A 12,042-nucleotide genomic window follows, 5' to 3' on the forward strand; every position below is an offset into this window, starting at 1 on the left:
TCCGCCCCTCTCAAAGCGGGCCCAGGGGGCGGAGCGAGGCTAGAGATAGGCGGGGTCTAAAGGAGGCAGGAAAGAATCAGCCGTGTTCGTGCTCCTGCTCTTCGGTGCCGTAGGAAAGAAGCTGGAGGGTCCGGGAAACGCCCATGTTAGTGCACTCCGTCACGCCCGAGTTTGCGCTCAGATACTCCATCTCCTGCCTTAAATCTCGTGGCTTAGCTTTGTGGGCGCCCCCTCCCACGGTCCGTGACCCTGCCGAGCTGGCCTTTTCTCCGTTTTCACCGCGCGCCATCGCTCTCTCCTCTCCGTCCTTTTGCCTGGGCCGTACCTCATGCCCGGAATGCACTCTCCTTAACCTCCACATCAAAAGCGTCCCAGGCATCATCTGTGCTTGAAGCCTTTCCGGCTCCTCCAAGCGCCAGATAGATAAAGCAGAGGACAGAATACTGGGAAAGGAGTCCGGAGGAGCTGAGTTCAAACGCAGCTTCAGATATTTATTGTGTGATTTGATTAAGTCACTTGACTTCTGGCTGCCTCATTTTCCTCTGGTGCCGGTCATAGTAACCCTTGCCTTCTACGGTTGCTTTGCGGGTCCAATAAGATATTTGTATTTTTTTTTTAATTAAAGCTTTTTATTTTTCAAAACACATGCGTGAACAATTCTTCAACATTAGCCCTTGCAAAACCCTGTGTTCCAATTTTCCCTCCCTTCTCCCACGCCGTCCCCTAGATGGCAAGTAGTCCAATATGTTAAACATGGTAGAAATATATGTTAAATCCAGTATATGCATACATATTTATACAGTTATCCTGCTGCAAAAGAGAAAAGTCAAGCTAAATGCAAGCAAACTCTCACAAGAGAGTGACGGTGCTATATTGTGTTCCACACTCTGTTCCCACGGTTCTCTCTCTGGGTGTAGGTGGCTCTCTTCATCACTGAACAAGTGGCACCGGTCTGAATCATCTCACTGCTGGTGAGGGCCACGTCCATCAGAATTAATCATCATATAGTATTGTTGTTGAGGTATATAATGATCTCCTGGTCCTGATTATTTCACTCAGCATCAGTTCATGTAAGTCTCATGTAAGTAACTCTCAGGCCTCTCTGAAATCATCCTGCTGGTCATTTCTTATAGAACAATAATATTCCATAACATTCATATATCATAACTTATTCAGCCATTCTCCAATTGATGGACATCCTTTCATTTTCCAGTTTCTAGCCACTACAAACAGGGCTGCCACAAACATTTTGGCACATCAGGTCCCTTTCCCTTCTTTAGTATCTCTTTGGGGTATAAACCGGTAGAAACACTGCTGGATCAAGGTATGCACAATTTGATAACTTTTTGAGCATAGTTCCAAATCACTCTCCAGAATGGCTGGATGTGCTCACAATTCCACCAACAATGCATCAGTGTCCCAGTTTTCCCACATCCCCTCCAACATTCCTCATTATCTTTCCCTCTCACTCTAGCCAATCTGACAGGTGTGTAGTGGTATCTCAGAGTTGTCTTAATTTGCATTTCTCTGATCAATAGTGATTTGGAGCACCTTTTCATATGACTAGAAATAGTTTCAATTTCATCATCTGAAAATTGTCTGTTCATATTCTTTGACCATTTATCAATTAGAGAATAGCTTGAATTTTTATAAATTTGAGTCAATTCTCTATATATTTTCGAAACGAGGCCTTTATCAGAACCTTTGAATGTAAAAACATTTTCCCAGTTTATTGTTTCCCTTCTAATCTTGTCTGCATTAGTTTTGTTTATACAAAAACTTTATAACTTAATATAATCAAAATTATCTATTTTATGATCAACAATGATCTCCAGTTCTTCTTTGGTCACAAATTCCTTCCTCCTTCACAGATCTGAGAGGTAAACTATCCTGTGTTCTTCTAATTTGTTTATAATATCATTTTTTATGTCTAGACCATGAACCCATTTCAAACTTATCTTGGTATACGGTGTTAGGTGTGGATCAATGCCTAGTTTCTTCCACACTACTTTCCAATTTTCCCCGCAGTTTTTGTCAAATAATGAGTTCTTATCCCAAAATCTGGGGTCTTGCTATAGTTACTGATTATTTTGTCCTGTGAACCCAACCTATTCCACTGATCCAATAAGATATTTATAAAACACTTACCCTAGTACCTACCAGTGTCTTTAATCTGTAAAATGGGGCTAGAAAGTATATATATGTTTGTTTGTATGTATGTATATATGTATGTATAAAGTATCTATCTAGCTATAGAAAGTCTATAGGATCTTAGCTCTGAGGCTGGATCCTGCCAGCAATCAGATCTCCTTGGATCTTCCTGAGAAATTCATTTTTCACATACTACTGAAACTACAGAGCTAGCCCCACAACAGTTTCTTCTGCTCCAAATGTGCCCAGCAATGAAGATGCAAATACCAAGGGGATATATTCCCTTATCTCAAAAGAATTTACATTTGACTCCTCCGAGTCAACCTTGATGTACACGTGCATTCTGATCAGTATCTATGCATTCCCAAGAATAACACTACCAGTTACACTGAATATCAGACACACTCAGACATCTACCCTCTTTTCCAAATCTATAGTTCTACTCTCTGCACCTCCCCATACAAATAACCATGACCATCAACAACCTACCTTATTCATATAGACCTACCTGAGGTTTGTGGAGAAATATTTTTGTAACTTGAAACTGTAAAAATATGATCTATATAATTCTTTCTGTCATTTTATTGAGTATGAAAGGGGATGGGAGACAGGGAGATAGGGAAAATAGGACAGTTCTATCAGTAATCTCTCTCTCTAGAGTCAAGGTAAAGAATGGAAAGTACCTTTCCTACCTAAAAAGGAGAGAGGTCCAAGGAGAGAAGACTGTGGGTATTCCAAGTATGTTAGAAGCAATTTAGGCTTTTCTGAGGGTCTGGGTATAGTTGGATTATAACCTCAATAGGATCCCAAGTCTTTCTATTTTCCCCAGAAATGAAACAGAGTCAAAACTTTTTAAGACCTCAGGCTTGAAAAGAAGAAAGGACCAAGTATATATATGCAAAATAACTACATTTTCAGGTGTGAGTGAATCATTCAGCATCCCCAATACCCTCTTTTCTCCTTTTGGTAAAGCCCCATCCACCCAGATGCTAGAGGGAGAAAATTGACTCATAGAAACATATGTTCCAAAAGTCTTACAATAGTTTTAATTAGCTTTGAAATTACATCAAGACTTTTGAAAGACTCTGCATTTTGTCTATATCTGTATATGTTCAGGTTGTCATATGCTCACATGAACCTGAGGCTACTGAGTTCAAGTCCAGTGTTGGGCACTACCTGTTTGACCTTAGGCGAGTCACTTTCCTTTTGTCTGTGTCAGTTTCCTCATCTATTAAAATAGGGATAATAATAGCACCAATTACCAGGGCTGTTGTGAGTATCAAATAAGAAAACAGTAAAGTTTTAGAAAGAGTAGAAAGATATAAATACTAATTATTATTATTTAGCTTTTTGTCTTTGTATCCCCAAAGACTAGATCTAGTATATATTAGGTAATCAATAAATCACTAATTGATTGGAATACATCTGGTTTCACTCACACCAGTTCTCAGAATTGCATTTTAAGTTTTACCCTTAATTGTGAAGTGAAGGCAAACTAAATGAAGTCAACAATCATTTTGTTGTTATTGTTCAGTCATTTTTCAATCATGCCTGATTCTTCATGACCCTATTTTGGATTTTTTGGGCAAAAATACTGAAGTAGTTTGACATTTCCTTCTCTAGTTTATTTTAGAGATCAAGAACTAAGGCAAATAGGTCTAAATGATCTGCCCACAGTCACACAACTAATAAAGCATTTATTAATGGTATTAATTACTATGTGCCAGGCACTGATAATACAAAAGGCAAAAGGCAATCCTTGTTCTCAAGGAAGTCTGAGAAGATAATATGCAAATAGCTATGTACAAACAGGCTACGTACAGAATAAATTGTTGAAGAGGAAAGGCACTAACAATGAGGTCCACTGGAAAAAGCTTCTTGTAAAAGATAGAATTTTAGCAAGGACTTGAAGGAAGCCAGGGAAATCAGAAAGTGGAGATGAGGTATGAAGGACGCCTAGTAAAAATGCACAATCAAAAGGTGGAGTATTGCGTAAGAAAAATAACAAGAAGGTAAATACTAGGGGCAGTTAGATGGCGCAGTGGACAGAGCACCAGCTCTGAAATCAGGAGGACCTGAGTCAAATCTGGTCTCAGACACTTAACATTTCCTGGCTGTATGACCCTGAGCAAGTCACTTAACCCAATTACCACAGGAAAAATAATAATAATAATAATAATAAAATAAATGCTGCTGGCTCAAAAAGTACATTGAAAGAAGTAAAAAATAAGAAAACTGGAAAGTTAGAAAGGAGACACTTTATAAAGAGCTTTGAAAACCTAAAAGGAGATTTTTATATTTAATGCAGGAGGTAATTGGGAGCCACTAGAATTAATGAATTAAAGTCAGATCTTACCTAAGTTTTAGTTGTTGTTGTTCATCCTTCATTTATGACATCAGGATGTTGGGATCAGGGTGCAAAAATTAGTGTCTTGACCTTTGAGTGAATTGGAGTTAAGTAAGGCAGAATTGCACAAAATTGTCAGCCATGTATTCTCTTGCAGTCATCGAAGTCCAGTGGCAAGGCAAAAGTCAGGATGACTGATGATGGCCCGGATGCACTGGATGATGATGGCATCTTCTGTGTCTGACCAAACTTGCCACAATGGCTATTCAGCCTCCTCTATGGCCACCATTGGGACAGATTATTCTCATCCACCCATTTTTGGGGGAAACATCTTCATGTGCTTTAATTATACATGCCCCCTAACTCGCCAACAAGTTGGGGGCATTTCATTTACCCTGAGTAATCTGATTTAGCCTATCTGCTGAGATAGTTTTACTAGGATGGAATGCTACAGCTTCTTGGAGCCACAAGTTGGGCGACAGGTAGACACAGAAGTGGATGAGCAGTCCTGAAAAAGAACTAGCACCTTTGGTGTTAGCTTTAGTAAGATCAATTGGGGGATTCAGATTTTGGACATCTTATAGACATCTAATTCAAGATGTCCAATAGGCACTTTGGAGTTTTGAGACTAAAGATCAGAAGAAAGACTAGAGTTGGATAAGAAGATCTGAAAATCATTTTGTTTTTTCAGAGAGATGATCATTAGATCCATACAAGCAGATAAATTCATCAAGCAAAACAATATAGATGGAGAAGAGAATGAAAAGTTTGTTCTGTTGTTTTACAGTTTCATCAATAGGCAGGTGAAGTTTTCCTAAAATCACAGAATGGATGTCATAGGTTTTGTTGTTGATCAGTCATTCTCCTGTTGTGTCCAACTCTTTGTGATCCCATTTGGGGTTTTCTTGGCAAAGATCCTGGAATGGTTTGCCATTTTCTTCTCCAGCTCATTTTACAAATGAGGAAACTGAGGGAAAGAGAATTAAGTGACTTGCCCAGACAATGACAGCTAGTACGTGTTTGAGATTAGATTTGAATTCAGGAAGACTAGTCTTCTTGACTCCAGGCTTGGCACTCTATCCATTCACCACCCTGCTACCTCATGAACAAAGGCACCCTGCATTATGAGGACCTATTCTCCCAAATAGGAACGTCCTTAATTTCCTAGGTACTCCTTATTGCTGGATAGAAGGGGAAGATAAATGTGAGCTGAGGCTAACCCTTCATCTTAATCTTAAAGAAGAACACATTCTGTCTTGGCCTCTCAGGAGCACAGTATAGGATATGGTTTCCTATTGACTTGGCAGCTGAGGGTAGACATTAAGAATATTCAACAGATGCCCTTGATACCTTTTAGAAGCTTACTATGAAAAATCAGCAAGTCCTACTCTCCTGAAATGTAAGTTTCTATGTCCAACTTTTTGTCTGTTCCTTTCAGAGGCCTATATCACTGAGGTACAAACTTCTATTTTGGGACAAAAAAAAAAAAACAGCAGAGCAGTAAATGGAGAGAAGAGCAGTAATTAGGATGGGATACCAGGTCCTTTATCCCAGAACCCCCATGTAGAGGGCACCAAGATTAGAGGGCAATGACAGCACTTGTAGTCCGTCAATAGGTAGAAACAACAGAACTTAGCAGCTAAATTAGTAAAACAATTAGATAAAATAAAAAGTCTTACTGCTGAATAAGTACAAGATCATATGTGGACTGATGCAAAGTGAAAAGGAAGGAAGAAGATTATACCAATGACAACAAAAGTCAAAACTAAATTCTTTAATTATAATGACCAAACTCAAACCCAAAGAAGAGACAAGAAGATGTAATTCTCTCCCTTCTTTCCAGAGATAGGGACTATGAGTATGGAACAGCGTGTAAACTATCAGATTCATCATTTTTACTGCCTTTTTTTAAATACAAGGATAAAGGCTGACTTTCCAGAGAAAAAGAGAGAATTATATTAGGAAATGTAGATGACATAGAAAGCAAAGATATCAATAATATTTTTAGAAATAAAATAAAATATGAACCTACCTACCTTGCTCTGTCCCTTCCCAAATTATCTCTCTACTGTCCCAGGTTCTCTAGTCTCCCCTCCCCAAATGGGATAGTATTCTCTCTGACCCACAACTAAATTTCCATATGACTTGACTCCATTGGATTCGTGGTAGTTGTCGCAGCTACAGAATTTCCTAATGGCAGAGAGTCAGGATCCCTTGGATTGGAAAGAAGCATAAAGGTGTCCAGCAGAGTCCAGCACAGTCTCTACATTTGGTTTTAAGCATCATTAGAGTTTGTTCCTGTCTCTGCCCACTCACACAGCCTTCCATGGCACCTCCATGTCCCCATGGGATGGTCCAGGTCTGGCTCTGCACTGTGTCCTAACTTCTAGGACAGCTGCTGTTGCTGTTGCATTTGGCCAAATACATTTCCTGATGATTTGATTAGATTCCTTCCAAGTAATGAATTTATGAAATTGAGGAAGCTTTTATAGGCATATATTTGTACAAGCAACCTCTCCCAGTCATGTACATAAAAATTTTCTCTCTGTCTATCTACAAAACTTAACCAAACTATTTTATACATAATGCCCACAAAAATAGGGACTATCCTTCACACTCATTCCCACCTCACAAAGGTAACATATACATATCCCCTCACACATATGATCATAATTTATATGACCCTATGACCTAGTAGGAACCTTAGAGACTAAAATAATAGCTGACATTAGATAGTACTATGTATCTATGATCTCATTAATTTGGATGCCAATGGAGACCTATTTATGAAAAAAAGGAAAATAATAAAATAAAATAATAATTTTTAAAATCCAGTTATGCCTGCCCATCCTGCTAGACTCTTGCTCACATCTCTCATATGATACCCATAGCCAGTAAATGTTTTCTTTTTTAGTAGGGTTTCTCCTGACATCCTTGAATATACTAGTGGAGAATTCTGGAAGTCTCCCTGTCATCCCTCACCTTCAATATGTGACTAAACCATTTAAGAAAAAATAATTCTTTTTCTACTAGGTTTATACTTTAAGAAGGCTATCAATAAGAAGAAAGTCAACATGTGTATATATATATGTATATATAGATATATACACACACACACACACATATATATATAATTTTATAGTGGTATTTTTTGTGATAACAAAGAAATGAAAACAAAGTTGGTACCCATCTATTGGGAAATGGCTAAAAAGTTTGTAGTATATGAATGTAATGGAAAACTACCATGCTATAAGAAATGATGTGTGAAATTAATACAGAAAAACATGGAGAGATCTACATGAATGGATATAGACTGAAATGATCAGAACAAAGAAAACAACATTCACAATAACTATAACCATGTACAAAGAACAGCCATAAAAAAATCAAAAGTGAATGTTATAAAATTATAAAGAATAAAATATATCTGAAAAGCAGAAATATAAGAAGATACCTCCACTATATTTCCTTGCAGAGTGGGATGTAGATGTCTACAATTTGTATCTCCCCAATATCATTTAACCAATTAATATCAATTAGTTTTTACAAAATGATATTTATTTATTGAGAAGATATCAGGAATATCCTTTCCTCTATCCTCTTGGTCCTTGGAGACAGTACATTTAAACTTAAAGTAAGTTGTTATAAAAATATTCCCCCTTCATCAAGCTCACTTCTGGGTGTGACAAAGACCATGGACTAGTTGTTTCCTTACTTGTGGTCCATGTTCACTTGGGTTGCTAGGTCATGTAGGTCCCTCACTAGATTGGCTATTGCAGCTATCAAGTCTGGCTGCGAGGGGAATTTTGATGCTTTTTCTTTTGATTTTACAAATATTACAAGGTAATAACATGACCCATTCTGTCTTTGATATTTTTTCACTCAAGATCAAGATAGAGTCAATACAATAGAATTAGAAGCACCGTGTGCTCAGGGCCACATGACAGCAAGGTGGGAAGAAAAGGAAGCTAATGGCAGCCGGCAGGCTAATTCTTTGGCTGCTGTGTCTCTCCATATAAGGAGACATAGTGGTTCTTTCTTGGCTCATCAGAAAAGAAAAGCAAGAGAATTTATCCTTCTAACCTTTAGTTACACACTCACTTCTTGCTCAACAACCACTTGAAAGGCTTGTCATAAGGATTCAGTCAAAACAGACAGGAAACAGAGAATATTTGTGCTGGCTCTGAATCGGGGATAAGCTTAGCAAATCTCCTGTGAATTGATACCAGAAAGAACACGTAACTGTTGGTCAACCAGAATTTAAGTGCCTGCAAATGTGCTAGACTCTCCTACATGCTGGGGATACAAGGAAAAACAAAAACAGTCCTTGTTCTTAAGGCACACATAGTCTAAGGGGGAAGACAACCACATGTATACATATAGACAGGATAAAATGGAAAAAATCAACAGAGGGAAATCACTGCTAGCATTAAGGAGATCAAGAGTTCTGGAGAAGCTGGAATTTTGCTTGAGATTTGAAGGAAGCCAGGGAAATGAGGGAGTGGAGGTGAGAGGGAGATTATTCTAGGCATGTATTAGACAATGAAAGGAAATGGAGTGTCGTGAGAAGACCAGCAATGAGTCCAATGTCACTGGGTGGCAGACTAGGATTGTATATACTTTGCTTTAAGGCAAGGGTGGTTGAGGGACTTCCAAGGCTGCATGAGAGGTGGGATGCATAGATCAGAAACCATCTCTCAGACCTTTTCAAGAAGTCTTTAAGTCCAAAATATTTTTAAAAAATTAAGATGTTATTTACGTATTAAAATACTCTTTTCTTTCCCAATTACCTTTGTGAGGTTGACTTTTCTTCATATCCTTTAATCAAAACATATCTTAAAGAGATTGAAAGCAGAAGTTGATTACGAGAATCCAGCTGTTTTCTATTAAGTCAGGAATAAAGAGATTTGCAAAAATATATAAAAGAATGTTTCTCAATAAATTTGATATAGAAAATAGTTATTTTTCATGAAATATATTCTTTATGTCAACATGTAATGGGTTTATTATTGTTATTTTGAAAATTATTTAGTAAACAATGGAGGTCCAGATGCATGTTCAGTTCTCTTGTAATAAATCCAGTTGCAAGGCATAGCTAATGAACTTGTGAATTTTTTTTTGAGAATACATATTTTTAAATAAATATAGTATGGTGTGGTAAATATAGAAAGATATAACCCATATAAACAAAAGTTCTTTGGGGTACTCAATAATTTTTAAGAGTGTAAAGGAATCTTGAGAGTAAAAAGTTTGAGAAAAAGTACCCTAAGAAATGATTTTAATTGGTCTCTCTCCATTTTTCCTTCCTTCCTTCTCTGTCTCTCTCCTTCCTTCCTTCTTTTTCTTTCTTCTTTCCCTTCCTTCCTTCCTTCCTTCTTTTTCTTTCTTCTTTCCCTTCCTTCCTTCTTTTTCTTTCTTCTTCTTCTAGTTCTTCTTCTTCTTCTTCTTCTTCTTCTTCTTTCTTCTTCTTCTTCTTCTTCTTCTTCTTCTTTTCTTCTTCTTCTTCTTCTTCTTCTTCTTCTTCTTCTCCTTCTCCTCCTCCTCCTCTCCTCCTCCTCTCCTCCTCTTTCTCCTCTCTCCTCCTCCTCTTTCTCCTCTCCTCCTCCTCCTCCTCCTCTCCTCCTTCTCCTCCTCCTCTCCTCCTTCTCCTTCTCCTTCTCCTTCTTCTTCTTCTTCTTCTTCTTCTCTCTCTCTCTCTCTCTTTCTCTCTTTATTTTTCTTTTCCTCAAAAACAACAATCACTAGCACTGTTTCCAGCCTTGCCCCTGCTTTCAGTAATAGGAAAGTAACTTCTGTATAGACCCAACCCAATAACTTCCTCTGAATGTATTCTTCTATAATATTACTGCTTAAACATCCGATATAAACTGTCTTTCGGTTTTAAGGTGAGATCTTTGAAAATAGGGACTCTTTTGACTTAGCCTCATAGGGTTTGGCCAATAGTAAATACTTAATACTTATTTGTTCATTCATTCATTTGTAACAACTCTGTGACTTACGTGCTACTGTACTTATATTACAGATGAAAAGAATAGGGCTTAGAAAGCTTGGGTGACTTTCCTAAGGTGAAAAAAAATTAATAAATACTAAGGCAATGTTTGAACCTAAGTTTTCCTGCAAGAATGTTGACAACCTGGAGTGTATCTAGGGAAGAGTGACCAGGATGGCTGGACACTAAAAAGTATGGCATATGAGTATTACATTTGCTGATGAAACAAGATCACACAGTTCTAGTATGCCATTCCTTTATTTAAAGGTATTTAATGTTTTCCCTATTGCCCACTGTGTTAAATGGATACACTTTTTGCATTGGTGTTCACCGGGTCATCACTCCCCAATACAAACTAATCCCCTACAGACTATAGGAACAGGAGAAAAATTTCCTGGAAGAGTACTAAGACATAAAAGGGAAGGGATTCCATATAGAAAAGGAAGGTTAGTTGATAAATTTGGGCTGAGTTGGATTATTGGATTTCCAGATCTGCTCACGGGAGAAATAATAAAAATGCAAATTGATTCAGCAGCAAAAATGGGCTACATTTTATGGTGGGGTGAGGAAGGAAAAAGGGGCAAACAGAGCTAGGAGGGTCAAAATGGAACTCACCATATCCTGATTTACAGCCTCAGGTTGGTATCTTCAGGGTTAGGGCTTTTTATGGAGATGAGTGGAGAAGTAATGAATGACACTTTTTAGGTAGCATAATAAGACCATATTCCTGAGGGTGGTGGCAAAGGCTGATACTTGAGATCAGTAATTGGGGGGGGGTGTAGAGTGAGAGACAAAATGTGAGAGATAGGGGATTATCTGTGCTGTGGGCTGGACACCAGACAAAGGTGACAGCAAATCAGCTGGAGTCAGGGAAAGGGGACTGGATAGACCTATGATAGGATTCAGTTAATAGATTGTTACATATACATATTTTATGATTAAATTAATCTTAACTTTAAAACTTTAGAATACACATCTCTCCCTTCCTAGGTAAATTCCTACTCTAGCCTCGGAAGGACCCAAGTCAGCCATTCTTCTTCTGGTGACTTGAGGACCGTAAGGTTTTACTCTTATTTGTGTTTGCATTTCCAGCTTAGCTCTATGCCTGGCACTAGTAAGCACTTAATAAACGCTTGTTGACTTTGACCTTAGTTTAAGATAGAAGTTAGACCCCTACTGTTGTTTTTGGTGGCGAGAGGGGAGCTCGCTTTGAAAAGGAAGCAGATGGAGTTTTGCAACTGCTGAGGACAGTTTCTAACCTACGATCCTACCTTCCCTGTTGCTTCCCTCAGTCCCTGTTCTGTATTTTGACTAATCCTCAGGTCGGAGGTCAGGGTTCCTGAGAAGAAGTAGGTCTTTTCCTTCCGGACAAAGTTTTGGAAGAGATCTCTAGTGCACAAGAATGTTGGCAAGATGGGTTCAGCCAGCTGGAGACTGCAGACCCTCCTTGCCAATTTTTTCTCAGCGGGTTCCTTGGCCTCCCCTGGGGCCACCGCCTGGGGGCGCCCACAGCAGGCATCTGGGACTGCTGCTCGCCCTGCTGTTGTTATTAGCA

Source organism: Antechinus flavipes, chromosome 2 (assembly GCF_016432865.1).
Source record: "Antechinus flavipes isolate AdamAnt ecotype Samford, QLD, Australia chromosome 2, AdamAnt_v2, whole genome shotgun sequence".
Classification (NCBI taxonomy): Eukaryota; Metazoa; Chordata; class Mammalia; order Dasyuromorphia; family Dasyuridae; genus Antechinus; species Antechinus flavipes.